We start from the raw sequence: 15,847 nt of genomic DNA, 5'->3' as shown, positions 1-15,847 counted from the left end.
AATTCTTCTTGAGGATAAATATGAAGACTGTGTGAGGGCATGATCTTATTCTTCAGCAGTAAGAGAACTCAAGAGTAAACAGCACTCAAACTTTCCCGAACGCCAGCCCTCCGAGTGGGTGAAATTTAAGAGCTATCGCAAAAGATTAGGGAATCATATCAGCAGTCCTTGACATGGTCTTTTACAGGCCAGCAGTGACACTCTTCTTCTCCTTATAAGTCACCTGAAAGACACCTCCAATTTTAGCTTTGGGTTACACACTGAACAGATGAATCACCCACTGGACCCCCTGCATGTACTAGTAATTTATTTTGCCATTGCCTTTCTTTTTTTTTAATTGCAGTATAGTTGACTTACAATGTTGTGTTAATTTCTGCTGTACAGAAAAGTGATTCAGTTATATATATATTATATATATATTATATATATATATATATATATATATATATATACATTAAAAAAGTATTCTTTTCATTGTGGCTTATCACAGGACATTAAATATAGTTCTCTGTGTTATGCAATAGGACCTTGTTGCTTATCCCCCCTCTGTGTATAGTGGCTTACATCTGCTAACCCCAACCTCCCACTCCATCCCTCTCCCAGCCCCCTCCCCCTTGGCAACTATAAGTCTGCTCCTGTCTGATCATTACCTTTCTGGGTCTCTGTTTGCTCATCTGTAAAAGGGGGATAATAGCAGCAGCCACCTTACAGAGTTGTTATGAGGATTAACTGTGAATGCGTGTAAAGCCCTTAGAACTATGCCTGCTGCAGAGTAAGCCCCCAATTGCACTACATATATTACCTAGAAGGGAAAGTGGAATACGTCATCTCCCCAGAAGTTGTCAGCAGTGAGTGACTGAAGGGTGGTTCAGAGGCAGACTGGATGGTGTTGGTGAGGAAGAAGCTGCCCAGAGGGGCACATCATGGTTGAGGTCCATCCTGTTCGCTTGGGACAGCTCTCTTTGGGACAGTGTCTCCCTGTGGATGGCTGGGGAAAGCAGGAGCAAATTGTCTGAATTCCCTTCGCAAGAGCATCTGTTTGCATCCTGATTGAGGTCATCTCTGAGCACAAGTTCCAGCCTGGGCAGCTTCTATGGGATGCTACGTTTAAGACTCAGGACCCACCTAGAAGTAGGAAAGGGCTACTTCCTTTCCATGTTCTCATCTCTTATCTCCGTAGGGGTGGAGAAGCATGTGGCTTGGCTCTTTAAGCAGGTATGGACAGATACTTTTCTCAACACCCAACTCTGATCAGAGAATCACAAAGCCGCCTCCAGATGTATATTTAGAAATGTTGCCATGGTCACTGTTTCCCATTTGGGCATCTGTCCTGTGGCTATTTCTGCATGCAGGTGAGGCTCTCCCGCCCTCACTTTACTCAAGCCAGGCTTTGCTGTTACTTTTTCCTGGAGGCTCTCAGCCTTCATACCAGTTCATCAGAAAAATTCCTGGGCTCACAAAACTTCATGGCAGTGAAATGTTTTTAATTCCAGCCTATGCAGGATTCGTCTGACCAGGGTGAGGCTGTTTTAAATAAGTATTATGTAGCGCTTTTCCATTGTTGGCAAATACTGATGCAATAATTGTCCAATAATACTTCGAAGAGGGTCATTTTCCAAATATGATCATGATAACATTTTTTTCTTGGCAGTTAGCAACTGTGGAGAGATGGCACATAAAGAAAATGATTAATATGGGACTCTGTGGTTGCTGTGAAATTGCAAAGTTGGATTTTTAAAAATGTGTTTTAGGGGTCACAAAAGGAGCAGCGAGAAAGGTTAACGCTGATTCCATCAGTGACTAGGAAAATCTAGGGCGAATAGCAGTGAGGTAATGGATAGGATGTCTGACAGTGATGGGGTTTGCTTCCTGCAGATTTCTAGCACCTGGCTGTCTAAATGTGTGAATATTCTACATATGGAGAACATGAATTTGCAATGTTTGGATTAAAGGTCTTGTAAATTATTTTGTAAGCTTCTTCTGGTGGGCAGGGACTGTCTAATACTTAGGCTTTGTCTTACCCCAAGTTCCTAACTTCAGTATATTCACAACAGAGATTGCTTTTTGGGATGAAGAGAGGAAATAACCATATACATAAATAAATTGCAGAGTGTATTTGATAAATATTTTAAGTGAAAATGTGGTCTTCTTGTCTGTGAGAGAAGCTCATAGGTATTCTTGAGCAGATTAGTTTAAAATGGTCTATTTGTACTTTATCATTCTGGTTTGGGGGTTTGGAAGATTTAAGTGCTATCGAAATGTATATAATACGAAATTTTCCTAATGCAGTTAAAATCTTGCCCCCATTTTTCTTAGGTTTGAATGCCTAAGGGAGTTTTGATAGATATATTAACATCTAAAATAATGCCAAAACGTATAAAACAAGGTTAAGCTGGTAAAGTTTCCTTTACCACTAACCCAAGCCATTTGTAGACCTGCCTTCTTTACTTTTTTCAAGAGCGTTCCAAACCTAGAAATACATACCAGCCCAGTGCCCAGCATGAAATATAAATTGTCTCTTTGGAGTGTGGGAGTTTGCATTTTTTTTAATTTTGGTGTCTTTTTAGGGCCACATCTGTGGCATATGGAAGTTCCTAAGCTAGGGGTTGAATCTGAGCTGTAGCTGCTGGTCTACACCACAGACAAAGCAACCCTAGATCTGAGCCATGCCTGCAACCTACACCACAGCTCACGGCAATGCCGGATCCTTAACCCACTAAGCAAGGCCAGGGATCGAACCTGTGTTCTCATGGATGCTGGTCAGATTCGTTTCCACTGAGCCATGATAGGAACTCCATGCATCTCTTTTTATTAATTCCTTAAAATGATGAAATGTTGTAGACCTATAAGAAGTATCTGTCCATTGACAGATGATTGGATTAAGAAGATATGATATATATATACACAACGGAATACCACTCAGCCATAAAAAAGAACAAAATAATGCCATTTGCAGCAACATGGGTGGAACTAGAGACTCATACTAAGTGAAGCAAGTCAGAAAGAGAAAGACAAATACCATATGATATCACATATCTAGAATCTAATATATGGCACAAATGAACCTTTCCACAGAAGAGAAAATCATGGACATGGAAAACAGACTTGTGGTTGCCAAGGGGGAGGAGGAGGGAGTGGGATAGATAGAGAATTTGGTATTAATAGATGCAAACTATTGCCTTTGGAATGGATAAGCAATAAGAACCTGCTATGTAGCACTGGGGACTATATCTAGTCACTTATGATGGAGCATGATAATGTGAGAAAAAAGAATGTATACATGTATGTGTGACTGGGTCACCTTGCGGTGCAGTAGAAAATGGACAGAACACTGTAAATCAGCTATAATGGAAAAAATAAAAATCATTATAAAAAAAGAAGTATAGATGATAGTATAATGCGCACTTGACATACTGATCATGTGGTTTATGATCACAAACACAGCTGAGGTCCCCATGAAACCTTATTATCTTCCTCCATCCTCCCCAGTTTTCATGCTTTTACTATATATATACATATGTAGCCTTAAAATTATAGTATTTTGGGCATGTCTTTAATTTTTCTATAGATTGTATTGTACTGTGTGTATCCTTCAAAAAACTTTTTTTTTTGGTTTGCTTAATGATATAAATCTGTATATTTTATGCAGTTTTTAATTTTTTATTGATTGATTTTTTAAAAATTGAAGTAGAATTGATTTATAGTAGTGTGTTAGTTTCAGGTGTACAGTGTTTAACAATATATTTTTGGGATTTAACCATGTTGACAGATGTAGCTCTATTTTGTTCACTTTTTCTCACATTTGGTGTTTTATTAGGCAAAAATGTTTTAGGCAGACATTTTTTTCAGCTGTTCTCTCTTTGATCAGTTGTTTCAGACTTTTCTCAGTGTCCATGAGTATTGGGTTAAACATTCTTTAATATTTCTCCATATCTCTTATGCAAGAATCTCCTTAGGGAAATGCATGTGGGAGTGGAATTGCCGGATCCTAGGCTGTGCACATTTTTACCAAGAGTAGCTCTGGCCAAATTGTTCTCTAAAGTGTGAACCAGTCGACAGTTTCCCTGAACAGTGTTACTGTTGCTCCATATTCTCACTCACACTTATCATAAGAATTTTTTGGAGTTCCCGTTGTTGTGGCTCAGCGGTTAACAAATCTGACTAGCATCCATGAGGATGCAGGTTCTATCTCTGGTCTTACTCTGTGGGTTAAGGATCTGGCGTTGCCATGAGCTGTGGTATAGGTCGCGGACATGTCTTGGATCCTGCATTGCTCTGGCTGTGGTGTAGGCTGGCAGCTACAGCTCCGATTTGACCCCTAGCGTGGGAACCTCCATATGCTGAGGGTGTGGCCCTAAAAAAAAAAAAGGAATTTTTCATTTTTTACCAATGTGATGAATGTAAATAGCACATTTTATTGTTTTTATTTTTATTTTTTTACATTTTATTGTTTTAATAGGCATTTTCCCAATTGCTACTGAAGTCAAACAGTTTTTTATATGTTTATTGACCATTCTGGTTTCCTCTTTTGAGAATTATATCTTGTGGCTCATTTTTTATAATGATTTTTATTTTTTCAATTATAGTTGGTTTACATTGTTCTGTCAGTTTCTACTGTTCAGCAAGGTGACCCAGTCACACATATATATACATCCTTTTTATTTTTCTCACATTATTGCTCATTTTTAAAATGTTATTTATCTTCTTAAGAGTTCTTTATAATATTTGGTCACTAATATTTTTTCCTCCCAGTCTGCTGTGGTTATTTATTTATTTACTTATTTTTGCTTTTTTGCTTTTTAGGGTTGCAGGTGCGGCATGTGGAAGTTCCCAGGCTAGAGCTACAGCTACTGGCCTACGCCACAGCCACAGCAATGCCAAGTGTGAGCCGCATCTGCAACCTACATCACAGCTCAAGGCAACGCTGGATCCTTAACCCAGTGAGTGAGGCCAGGGATCGAACCTGCATCTTCATGGATACTAGTCAGGTTTGTTTCCGCTGAGCCGCAATGGGAACTCCTGGCTTTTGATTTTTAAATGTCTTTTAATTAACAAATAATTTACTAATTTACTAATTATTTCCTAAGTATTTATTTTACATACTCTGGGATCATAGTTTCCAAGTTTTTTCCTTAAGTATTTTAAAGTGTCTTTTTTTTCTCCCATGTAGCTTTTAATGCATCTGCAATTGAATTTGTAAATTGTGTAGGGTAGGGGTCTAATTTTACTTTATTTTTCCATATAAATAATCAGTTATTCTAGCATAACTTATTTTTTAAAATTTATTTCATTGACATATAGTTGATTTACAATGTTGTGTTAATTTCTGTTGTGCAGCAAAGGGATTTATTCATATGTATATATATAAGTGAATATACATATAACTGAATATATATAAATTCAATCACATATATATATGTTTATATATAGAATATGAACAAGAATATATATATACATATACATTATGTTTCATATTCTTTTCCATATGATTTATTACATGATACTGAATATAGTTCCCTGTGCTGGTCAATAGGACCTTGTTGTTTATCCATTCTGTATACAGTAGTTTGCATCTGCTAATCCCAAATTCTCAATCCACTCATTCCTCCACTCCACCACCCTTGGCAACCACAAATCTGTACTCTACTAGTATAATTTATTGAATGCAGTTTCTATGCTGGGAATTTTTATAAATCTTGTATGGGGTTTGTTTAGCTTCCTGAAATTAAGGGATCAGATTATTTTCAATATCTGGAAAAAGTTAAGACACTATCTCTTTGAATATTTTCTTTTCTGCATTCTTTTTATTTTCTTTTTTTGGAGTTCATAACTATGTTAGAACTTCTAATTTTATCTTTCATTTTTTTTTTTTTACTTTTTCTTATTTTTCAATCCTTGATTTTCTGTCTTGCCTTCTGTGCAATTTCCTCAGATTTAAGTTCCCTTTTAGTAATTTTTTTCTGCAGCTGTATCAACATACTGTTTAACATTTCCATTACATTTTAATTTCAATGACTTTTTCATTTATATAACTTGTACTTTACTCTTTTTCAAATCTACTGTCTCTTTATTATTCTTTCATGTATTCAATTTTTTGCTTATCTTTATTATGCTAATAATACATACATTATATGCCTTTATTATATTTGTACTTATTTCCTGTTTCTGGTAATTTTGATACTTGTAGTTGTTTTACCACATGTTGAGTAGTTTGGTTTTCAGTATGTTTTTCTTGTTTATCTGTAAATTTTGGATTGTGAACTCATTTTAAGTGGGACTTTTTGGTGGAAATCTTGTATAACCTACAGAGCAGATTTTAATTTCCTTTGCTATGGAGATTTCCAGGTTGGCAGGAATATTTTGTTGTGGTGGTTAATTTTTGGTGGCAGACATCTCCAGACAATGGAATAGGCTCATGATTATACATTTTGGGGAGAGATAATTATTTTTTCCACCTCAAGTCTGGGCCAAGATAGTTTTCCTTTTTTGGATGGCATTTTGTTATCATTACAGTATCCCTTTTGCAGAGGGGTAAAAGCTTCTGGAATCTCTCTTGATTCAGGAGCCTCAGTTTAATCTCTCTTTCTTCTTGTCTGCTACTTATAATTAAGAACCTGACATTTTGGTTGTAAAGACATGTAAAACACTGTGAAGCTGTCTAATATCACCAGCTTATTCTTATCTTTCTAGTTTAAGTTTCTCAATCATTTTTGGCCACTGTGTATTTCTCTTGCCTTATTATCTTTAGTTTTATAGGGGGAGTTTTTTCTAGTTTTTCCCATCCCCAAACTACCAGAAAGAAAAGTCTCTCTGCTGGACTCTTAAAGCCTAGGGTATTCAGATAAGGCTGTCCAGTTAGAAAGAAAATGATTTAAACAGTGAGAGAGCCAAACAGAGTATAATATACATGTGTTTACTTTAAAATTTTGTCTTGTGCCTTTGCCTGCATTGAACTGTATTTTTAGGGAAATAACTTGTTCTTGACTAAAAATGTTTTTATTCTTTTAACAAGTTGTTACTAAGCATCTAATGCCTGCGCCACAGCATGGGATGCACTTTCATTTTCAGTTTCTAAAAGATAAAGAAACCCATGTTTGAATTGGAAAAATGACAATCAGTGCTCTGCAGATCTTCCATGTGAAAACTGTGTCCTTAAAACCAAACAAAAAGGAGATTAAATGGTGCTGGAATTTTGACAATGTTGTCAAAAACTGTTGGCCATTAAAAGCAATTAGCCCATTGTTCTTATTAACTGAACGTGCAACTTAACGGGGCTCACAGGGTTCAGAATCTGAATATGATTTGATCTCTTTTTTTTGCAAGTAATTATGACTCAAAGAAAGACTCAGTAGATAGATCTACAGTTATACAAATGTGCTCCTTTGGAAATGGGTATTCTGCTCTTTGTATCAGTCTTCTAGAAGATGAGCTTTTCCAGTTCTGCAAGCATGGTTTACTTGGCCCGAGAATACATAGGGACACCCATTCACATATATTAATTTGGCTGAGAGATAAAGCAAGAGTACAGTGGGTGATGACCCTCATCCTGCTACACCTTGCCTGAAAGGTCACTGCAGTGGATCTTGAAGCAAAGTGTTCTTTTGAGAAAAACTGTTTAGAACTGAAAAATAATTCAAATTTTAATAAAAAGTTTCTATGCCCTTACATGGTTAAGGGACCTCTAAGTATAAGAATGTATAGGAATTCTGTTTCGAGGTCACTCTGACCTTGAAGCAAGCTGGAGCACAAGCAATCGCCGTTGCTCTTCCCACGGCCCCAAACTATTGTGAGGTGGCTCAGAAACCATGAAGGACACCTTTGAGTAAAGACAGAAGGGCACATATCCATTACTGAATTGTTGTGCAGTCTCTGACATTTTCCCACCAGTGCCTGAGATGTCCATGAGACCCCAGTAGCCAAGACTGATGGAGAAGTCTGGGGGTACTTATTTTGCTTCTCCCGTGATTGTGTTGATTAGCAAGGCTGAGAAACTGCCATGATCCCTAGCACTGAATTTGTGATTTCTTTGACTGCATAAATGATCAATAAAGAAGGAATGATTCATTAAAAACCACTTGATGAGACCCTACTAGGTTCTTGGGTTGAAGGGACAGAGGCAATTAAGAAATAGTTCCTGCCTTAAAGGTACAGGAGGCAGAGGGTTTCCCAAACCATTCCAATATGATGAGAGCAATGTGAATGGAGGAGGGCCACAGATTGGGTAGTGGGACCATGGGGGGGGGGGGCAGGAAAGGATTCCTAGAGGAAGTGACCTCTGGCTTGCATAAGAATAGAGGTGTATGTGTGCCAAAGAAAGTGTCCTCAGCCGTAAGAGAAAAGCAAAACTCAGGTAGCCGTTACCTAAGAACATGGCACATAGGGCTATTTCTTGAGGTACAGTGCCCCATTTGATTATCCTAGTTTTGTTTTGATCATCTTGGTAATTGAACCTCTGCTGTTATGTGCAGTCATTTTCAGAAGCAAAAGTATATCACCTTCTGAAGAGCTGAGATGGTTTATCTCATAATGGACATCCAGACAGTGCATGCTCCATCACCCACTTACCTCTGCTCCATGTCTCCCCCATCCCATCCCAACATTAACCTGGGTCCCCAATTATCTGCAATCCTGGATCTTGTCCTCTTCTTTCCATTCAAAAATCATTTCCTCAAGTTCTGCCGTTTTTGAACTGCTGTGGATTTTCAGCAATGTGCAGCTAAAATAAAGCAATGGAAAAAGCACCCATAGGAGTTGCATCCTGGGCGGTTTAACCTCATCGGTGGAAATGGCAAAGAGAGAGCCAAGATCTTGAAAAAAACTGAAGGTGGCAGTAGAGGAACAAACATTTTTTCTGGTCCTGCTGCTGAAAAATAGCCAGATGAGGAATTCTAGTTTCACTCAATTTTCTCTCACTTTGTATTATTTCATTTCCTGTTTCCCATTTCCCTTATTTTTATCCCTAGTTCAGTCACCCCCCTTTCTTCTCTCTGATTCTCTTTCTCTGTGTCTTCCTAATTGCTTTTGAAAGCTTCGTGCGGGCTTTCAAAGATATCAATCTAGTTGTTTTTTTTTTTGTTTTTCTCCCCTGTTCATCCAGAGATCTCAACTATGCCATTCTTTGCCTTTTCATCCATCTAAGCTTTACTAAATAAATGGACTCTAAGAACATGATCTTTAACATAAAACGTACCAAAATAACACTGGGTGGGTAAAATTAGCAAAGGTGTGATTTTAGGCAATTGGAGGATTTCTAGCCAGCAGCTGAACTACTTAAGTGACATCACAGGAATATCTACCTTAGGCGTCCGCCAGCTATTACTGAGGGTCAAATCTGGTCTGTCATTGTTTGTGTAGATGAAGTTTTACTGGGATGTTGTCTTGCTCCTTTGCTCATACCAATAGTCCATGAGCGCTTTGCCTGACAATAGTAGAATTAAGTGGTCTTGATAGGGACTGGGTGGCCTGCAAAGCCTAAAATGCTTCCTGGCTCTTTATAGTTTGCCGACCCCTGTTCCTAGTGTCTGTATTAATCTCCCGAGGCTGAAGTATGCTGCAGTAGCAAATCATGGAAAACCTCCGTGGTTTCTGACAGAAGGGTATCTTTCACTCTCATGATGCAATCTAGAGGGTCAGGTTCAGTGTTTCACTCCAGGATGCAGGCTGAAGGAGCAGCCCCCATGTGCAATGGTGCTGATTAGGGAAGGGGGAAACCAGAGAAGGTAGCATCAGGATAGCTCATCACTTTCACTCCTGTTCCTTTGGCTAAGTGGGTCTCCAGGCCAAATCTGGGGGAGGAAGAATGTCTCTCCTGCAGGGACTTTGGGGAGGTAGAGGCCTGGTTAGGAAGATGCAAAGAGAGAACTTTGACGATCATAATACAGGCTCTTATGGTGGCTCCTTAGCTTTTTTTTTTTTTTTATTTTAATTTTTATTTCTTTATATATATATTTTTTCTACTGCACAGCATGGTGACTCAGTTACACATAGACATAGAAATAAATACTTCTACAAGGCCTTAGGGCAGAAGGTGAATCATTTTTGTCTCCTCTTCCCTTGAAGCATGTGAGCATATGGGTCCTGAAGTGAGTGCAGCCTCAGAAGGTTCTGAGTTCTGGGAGTATAAGGAGATCTCAGAGCTTGTATGTTCCTGGCAAGACCACCTGTCTAGCCCTAATGCATCCTGGCACTCACACCCTCTGCTCACCATTTGCTGTGAGATCCTCAGGGTTCCTCTCACCATGTCCTTGGTGTCACAGACAGAGTTCCCTGAGAAGGAGATTGAACACAGGTGGCTGGCTCACCTGGTGAGTTCTCTCAGCATCGCCAGCCATGGGCGGTGGTGGGGGAAGCAGGATGAGGACGGGGTAGGGAGGTTGTGCAGGGACCTGCACAGATCCTGCAGATCCTGTTTTACTTTATTTTATTTTTGTCTTTCTAGGGCCACACCCGCAGCATATGGAAGTTCCCAGGCTAGGGGTCTAATCAGAGCTGTAGCCACTGGCCTATGCCAGAGCCACAGCAACGTGGGATCCAAGCTGCATCTGCGACCTACACTACAGCTCACAGCCACGTTGGATCCTTATCCCACTGAGCGAGGCCAGGGATTGAACCCACAACCTCCTGGTTCCTAGTTGGATTCGTTAACCACTGAGCCATGACGGGAACTCCAACTCTCATGGTGTTTTAGAGTGGCGGTGGTTGAGGTAGGCCAAGGGGCCAGACATTCCGACTCTGCATTGACCAGTCATGAGGGGGCAGGGGTGCCAGGAAGGGGTGTGATGTTGAGTAAGGGAGCTCTCGTCATCCACTTCCTGGAGAAGAACTCACCTAAGAGCTGTCAGCACCAACAGCTTAGCAGCTGGGACATGAGTGCTCTTGTCCTAGAAAAGGGGGTGGGGATCTGGGAAGGTCACTGCAGCATCTACCACACCCCGTCTACTCCATGCACCCCTGGAAGTACAGGGTGCCCAGCATTCCCCAGCCCTTGAATTCTCAGCTCCATTCAGTTCTGAACATGCCCTACTCCCCAACAAACCCCGACTCTCCTACTGAGCTCTTTCAAATTAAAGGCCAGTCAGCAGCACACTTCTCTATATTTGCAAGTTCTTCTCTAATCCTTCCCTTCATCTTCTTGCTCTAAGTGAAGCCAAGTTCTTCGAGGCCACTGATTCCCCTGCTGACCTTTCAAAGGATACTGTTTTCTTGCCCGCAGCCTCTATCCCCTAGGATGCAGAGGTGCAGGAGGCATCCTCCTTTTCCCCACACTGCCACTTACAGGCCCTGCAGGATCCAATGATTCATCAAATAGAAGCAGTACCCACTCCTTTACTTATTTTAGCATCTATTAAGAAATGACCATCTTGTAGGATGTAGTTCCTGTACAGCCTAAGTGTTTGTAGTGTTTAAAGTGTACTTTTGAGCTAACACATGAGAAAACCACAGGCCTACGGGGTTTGCTAGAATTGCTGGCTCCTGCTGAATGCCATCCCTTCTTTACTCCAGGGCTCTGCTGTATCTTACATGTGTGCATGGCAACATCTTCTCTCCTTGTACAAACTCCAGTAGATTTGAGCTTGCATCACACCAGCAAAGTATTTTGGAAACTCTGGGGCCAAGAATCCTCACAAAAAATCTAAGGAAAGAGTTTGGGGGAATTGGGCTCCCTCTTGGCCATCCTTTATGGGGCTCAGGACTGTGATTCCCCCACACTGGACTCGGATGGCGTGTCAGGGCAAAATATGAGTGGAAGGGGCCTCATGGGTTCCTTACTTCTAACTGATGGTGAACAGTGAGCCACTTGGCCCAGCTCTGGAAACACTCAGTGGAGCTTGATAGAAAGTCTGAGGTGTTGCTCTTTTTACAACGCCAGGTCCTTAAATGCTAGGCCACCATTGAATTCTCAAGAAATCTTAATAAGCCAGTTCTATTCAGGAAGCCTGCAAGGGGTAAAGTGGCCATGACCACGTGGAGCAGAGGGGACCCACCTGGGGGATGAATCATCTCACCTTTTGCTTCCGATCCCCCGGGAGATCATTGGCAAGTTACTTCCTGCTACGGACCTCTCTTCTCCTCTGTAAAATAAAGGTATTGGCTCAAGAGGACCTGAAAGGTCCCTCCAGCTCAGTCATTCCTGAGGTGCTGTGGACTTTTTCTTTTTCCAGTACAGGTTGTTCTTCCAGCTTTAAATGAGCCCTGCCCGGCCGCTCCCTTGTCTCATGATAACGTGTTAGTTGTGATCCTCCCGAGTCTCCACCCCAGTCCTGTGGTTTTTATCTTTCTTTTCATTGTTTTCTTATTCATATCTAATCTGGGTTGGTTTACAAACTTTCTGTAAAAATTGAAACTGACTAGCATACATCCATTGAGGTATTAATCTGAGCCACACACTGGGGACACAGACAGAAAAGTCGGGGCTCTGTCTCCAGTCCTACACAGTTGGGTAGAAATACCAGTGAGCGCTTTTCCTGCAGATTCCATCTTAAAGACTTTAGGTACTCATGAATATTGTCACCCTGAGAATTTTATTTATGCATTTCCAAAAACAATTTAAGGAAGCTACCAGTAGCTATATATGCCAGTGGTGCTGAGCATGTTTCTCTGTTTCTTTGGTGCAAAGACAATATGTACCTTCTGTCTAATATTACTCTGGTTAGGCTACTTCCATTTTGCAGAATTATCTTACTGTGACAGTATTTTTAAACAATGGTGAAAACACTAAGCAAAAAGCAGGATGTTCAAAATTCTGAGGCCTCAGATTTGAATGGAAAGCATGCCCAGCGATGGATCTGTGCACCGGCAGTGCTTTCTGAGATGAAGGGAGGCAGAAGTCGACTTGGGTGACTTAAACGGCACCAGAGCTCCCTCTAAGGGTGATAGTTACTCAGTTAGTTTGCTGACCTGTTGTACTTCTGCTTGGAGAATAAACTTGATTTAGAACAAAGGCAATCTGTCTATTCCCAACTTTTGGAAAGAGCTAATGGCTGGGAAATGACAACTTCCCAGGTGTCCATAGTGAGGTTTGCTCTGTGTCTTGAAAACAGGTTCAGAATATCCAGTTGTCAGAGCTCCCTTAGTGGCTCAGCAGATAACGAACCTGAGGAGGATCCATGAGGATTCGGGTTTGATTCCTGGCCTTGCTCAGTGGGTTAAAGATCAGGTGTTGCCTTGAGCTGTGGTGTAGGTTGTAGATGCGGCTTGGATCCTGCATTGCTGTGGCTGTGGCTGTGGCCAGTAGCTGCAGCTCTGATTTGACCCCTAGCCTGGAAACTTCCATGTGCCACAGGTGTGGCCCTAAAAGGCAAAAAAAAAAAAAAAAAAAAAAAAATCCAAGGAAAATAATTTCAGTGATTTTTGAATGGTCCCTCTGTTCCTCTTCATTATCTTAAAAATTAGAGAATTAAGGACATTATATTTTATGTACTTTATGGCTGCAATTTGGTTACTTTTTTTATAGTTTTATTGATTATTAATTATTGTTGACATTTATTATTAATTATATCAACTATCCGGAAGAATTATATCGACTTCCTATATGATTTGAAAAACGCTAGAAAATATGTCTGCTATTAAAGGGTATTTAATTAAGAAAAAAAATATTTTAGAGAGTTCCTTGTGGCATAGAGGGCTAAGGATCTGGCATTGTCACTGCAGTGGCTGGGTTGCTGCTGTGGTGTGGTGTCACTCCCTGGCCTGGAACTTCCACATGCTGCAGGTGTGGCCAAAATAAACAGAACTAAACAAGACAAAGCCATTTTAGGAACTATACCTTTTCTATGTATTATCCCATCTCTGTTTTATCACCATCTCCGAGGTCTCATTTCCTCCCCTGAATTGCTGGATTTTGGAAGCAGAACACTATTTTGTTCCCTTTCGTGTTCATCCCAATTCCACATGACTCATACAAAAAGAGTGTAGTAAACGCTTGGTTTAATGTCATGGATTTGAGAAAAGCCCTGTGATATAAGCATTTAGACAAATCTTTGACTTACCTGTCACTTGACAAGAGAGGTCAAGTGACTTGCCTGTGGTTATAAAGCCAACAAGTAGCAGGGGCTGGATTCAAACTCAGGCAGTTTGGTTTGGGGTCCCCCTACACAGTCCGGTGTGTGAATTAGCATATACCCCTCCTACGTCCCCCACCACCCCTCCCTGATATTGTCTCCCTTTCCCGTGATAGCTCTGACTTTTACACTGATAACCACACCTCCTGCGTGTCGCCCATTTACTGGAGGGTACAGATTTTATTCCTGGCTCCTGACCTGAGGCATGAAGCTTGGGCCTACACTCATGATGGGCTCCATTCCCTGGCCAGGGTTATTGCATCAGGGGAGGGCAGCAGTCCTGCAGACCATGCTTGTTGAGAAATTTCTGGGAGAGAAATGTCCTCTGTCCTCTGGAAATACTTTGAGTCTTTTCTCTGCGTCCTTAGATATGAATGGAAGTATAGTCCAGGCCTTTGTAAAGAGACAAATAGGAGAACTGGAAGTGAAGCTGACATTGCCAAGGGCAGGCAGCTGCAGCAGGTTTGGATGACATCGGTGAGCAACTGAGTCAAATCAACCCTAAAAACAATCTACGTTTAGCATTCAGTCACGTAAGCAATTATATCTTTTTGATTATTTAAACCACTTTGAATTGTTTCATTTATTTTTGTTTTAAGTCAGCCAGTGGAAATTATTCCTGGCCGTAATTTGGGAAGATAAGATTCTATCTCTTTCTCAAAAGCTAACTGGTTAGAATTTTGACTAACCGTGGTTATTAAACTTGGAGAGGATTAATTAGACTTCAGTTTTTAAGAGCTATGTGATAACTAGTTCATGTTATATATACAACTCTATATTCATATAAACCTAAATGTCAGGTACCCGAACACAAATATAAAAATACCAGGACCTGCTGTTACTGCAGCTGAACCTAAATTATAACTCCCTTAGGGAGAATCAATACTTGTCTTTTAAGCCAATCTCAGCCTCCTCCATGTACTTCCAAATGACAAATAGCAAAGAGCCAAGGAAAATATTTTTAAAATTAGGGGGAAAAATGCTGCTTGTCTAAGAGTTGGCAAAATTATCCCTTAAACTCCTCCTACAGAAGATATTGTTTCTTCCTCAAAATAAAGCTACTCAAATAACTTTTAGAATGGAAGATTCCATAGTTGGTGGTTAAAAAGACAGATTATTCAAGGATAAAGACAAATAATCCAAAGAGAAAACCAGCATCTTGAGGAAGAGTTTCTTTAAGATTTCAATGGCCCCAAACTCTTAACTTAGGCAGAGCTTCTGTTCCTACTAAGAAAGCCTAAAACACCAATCTTCAGAATAATGAGAGGGCATATTGATTCTCCCTTTTATTCCAGAGTCCCTGTTGTGTTTTCTTTTCCTCGACAGAATCAAAAGGTTTCAGACTTTCCAGTTCACAGAGAACCCCTTCTTCCTTCACTTTCTGGTACTCTGTCCTCAACAGTCCCACAGAGTTGTAAGATGCTTATTAAAGTTGGGGAGAAAATAATAATTTCCTGTATTTGTTTTCTTCATATCAGATAGAGTAGAGGGTCTCAAGCCATCTAATGTAATGGACACAGTATCTGGAGAGGCTCTCATTTCACTAACTTACTCTAAGGAAGAATGGCTTGATGTTCAAGGTCCCCAGACCATGGTAAGCTTGAGCTCTGGCTGTGAGTCATTTGCCTCTAAGACACATAAATAACCAGAATTGCCAGAAAGTGTAGCAGGTAATATCTCCAAATGCCTGGATAAATTAAAATGAAATACAACCCAAGACTCTGCCCTTTAGATCCCATTGAATGCTGTTTTCTCAGTCAGCTGGGAAGATTTTAATTTATTTCATG

The 15,847-nt window shown here is 40.4% G+C and overlaps 1 non-coding gene across 6 annotated transcripts in view; it reads left to right on the top strand.

Moving 5' to 3' along the window:
• The window catches only part of LOC100738624, a 117,964-nt gene that overhangs the window by 22,341 nt on the left and 79,776 nt on the right, over nt 1-15,847 (top strand). Inside the window, exon 1 of one of the 6 annotated variants that reach the window (XR_002336376.1) lies at nt 6,158-7,941. The exons of the other annotated variants lie outside the window; for them this stretch is intronic. This is a non-coding gene — a transcript (uncharacterized LOC100738624). Of the gene's footprint in view, nt 1-6,157; nt 7,942-15,847 lie in introns of those variants that run through there. 6 annotated transcript variants of the gene reach the window in all.

This window comes from Sus scrofa, chromosome 10 (assembly GCF_000003025.6).
Source record: "Sus scrofa isolate TJ Tabasco breed Duroc chromosome 10, Sscrofa11.1, whole genome shotgun sequence".
Classification (NCBI taxonomy): Eukaryota; Metazoa; Chordata; class Mammalia; order Artiodactyla; family Suidae; genus Sus; species Sus scrofa.
Note: the sequence above shows the minus strand (reverse complement) of the source record. Positions and strands in the feature narration are given on the sequence as shown.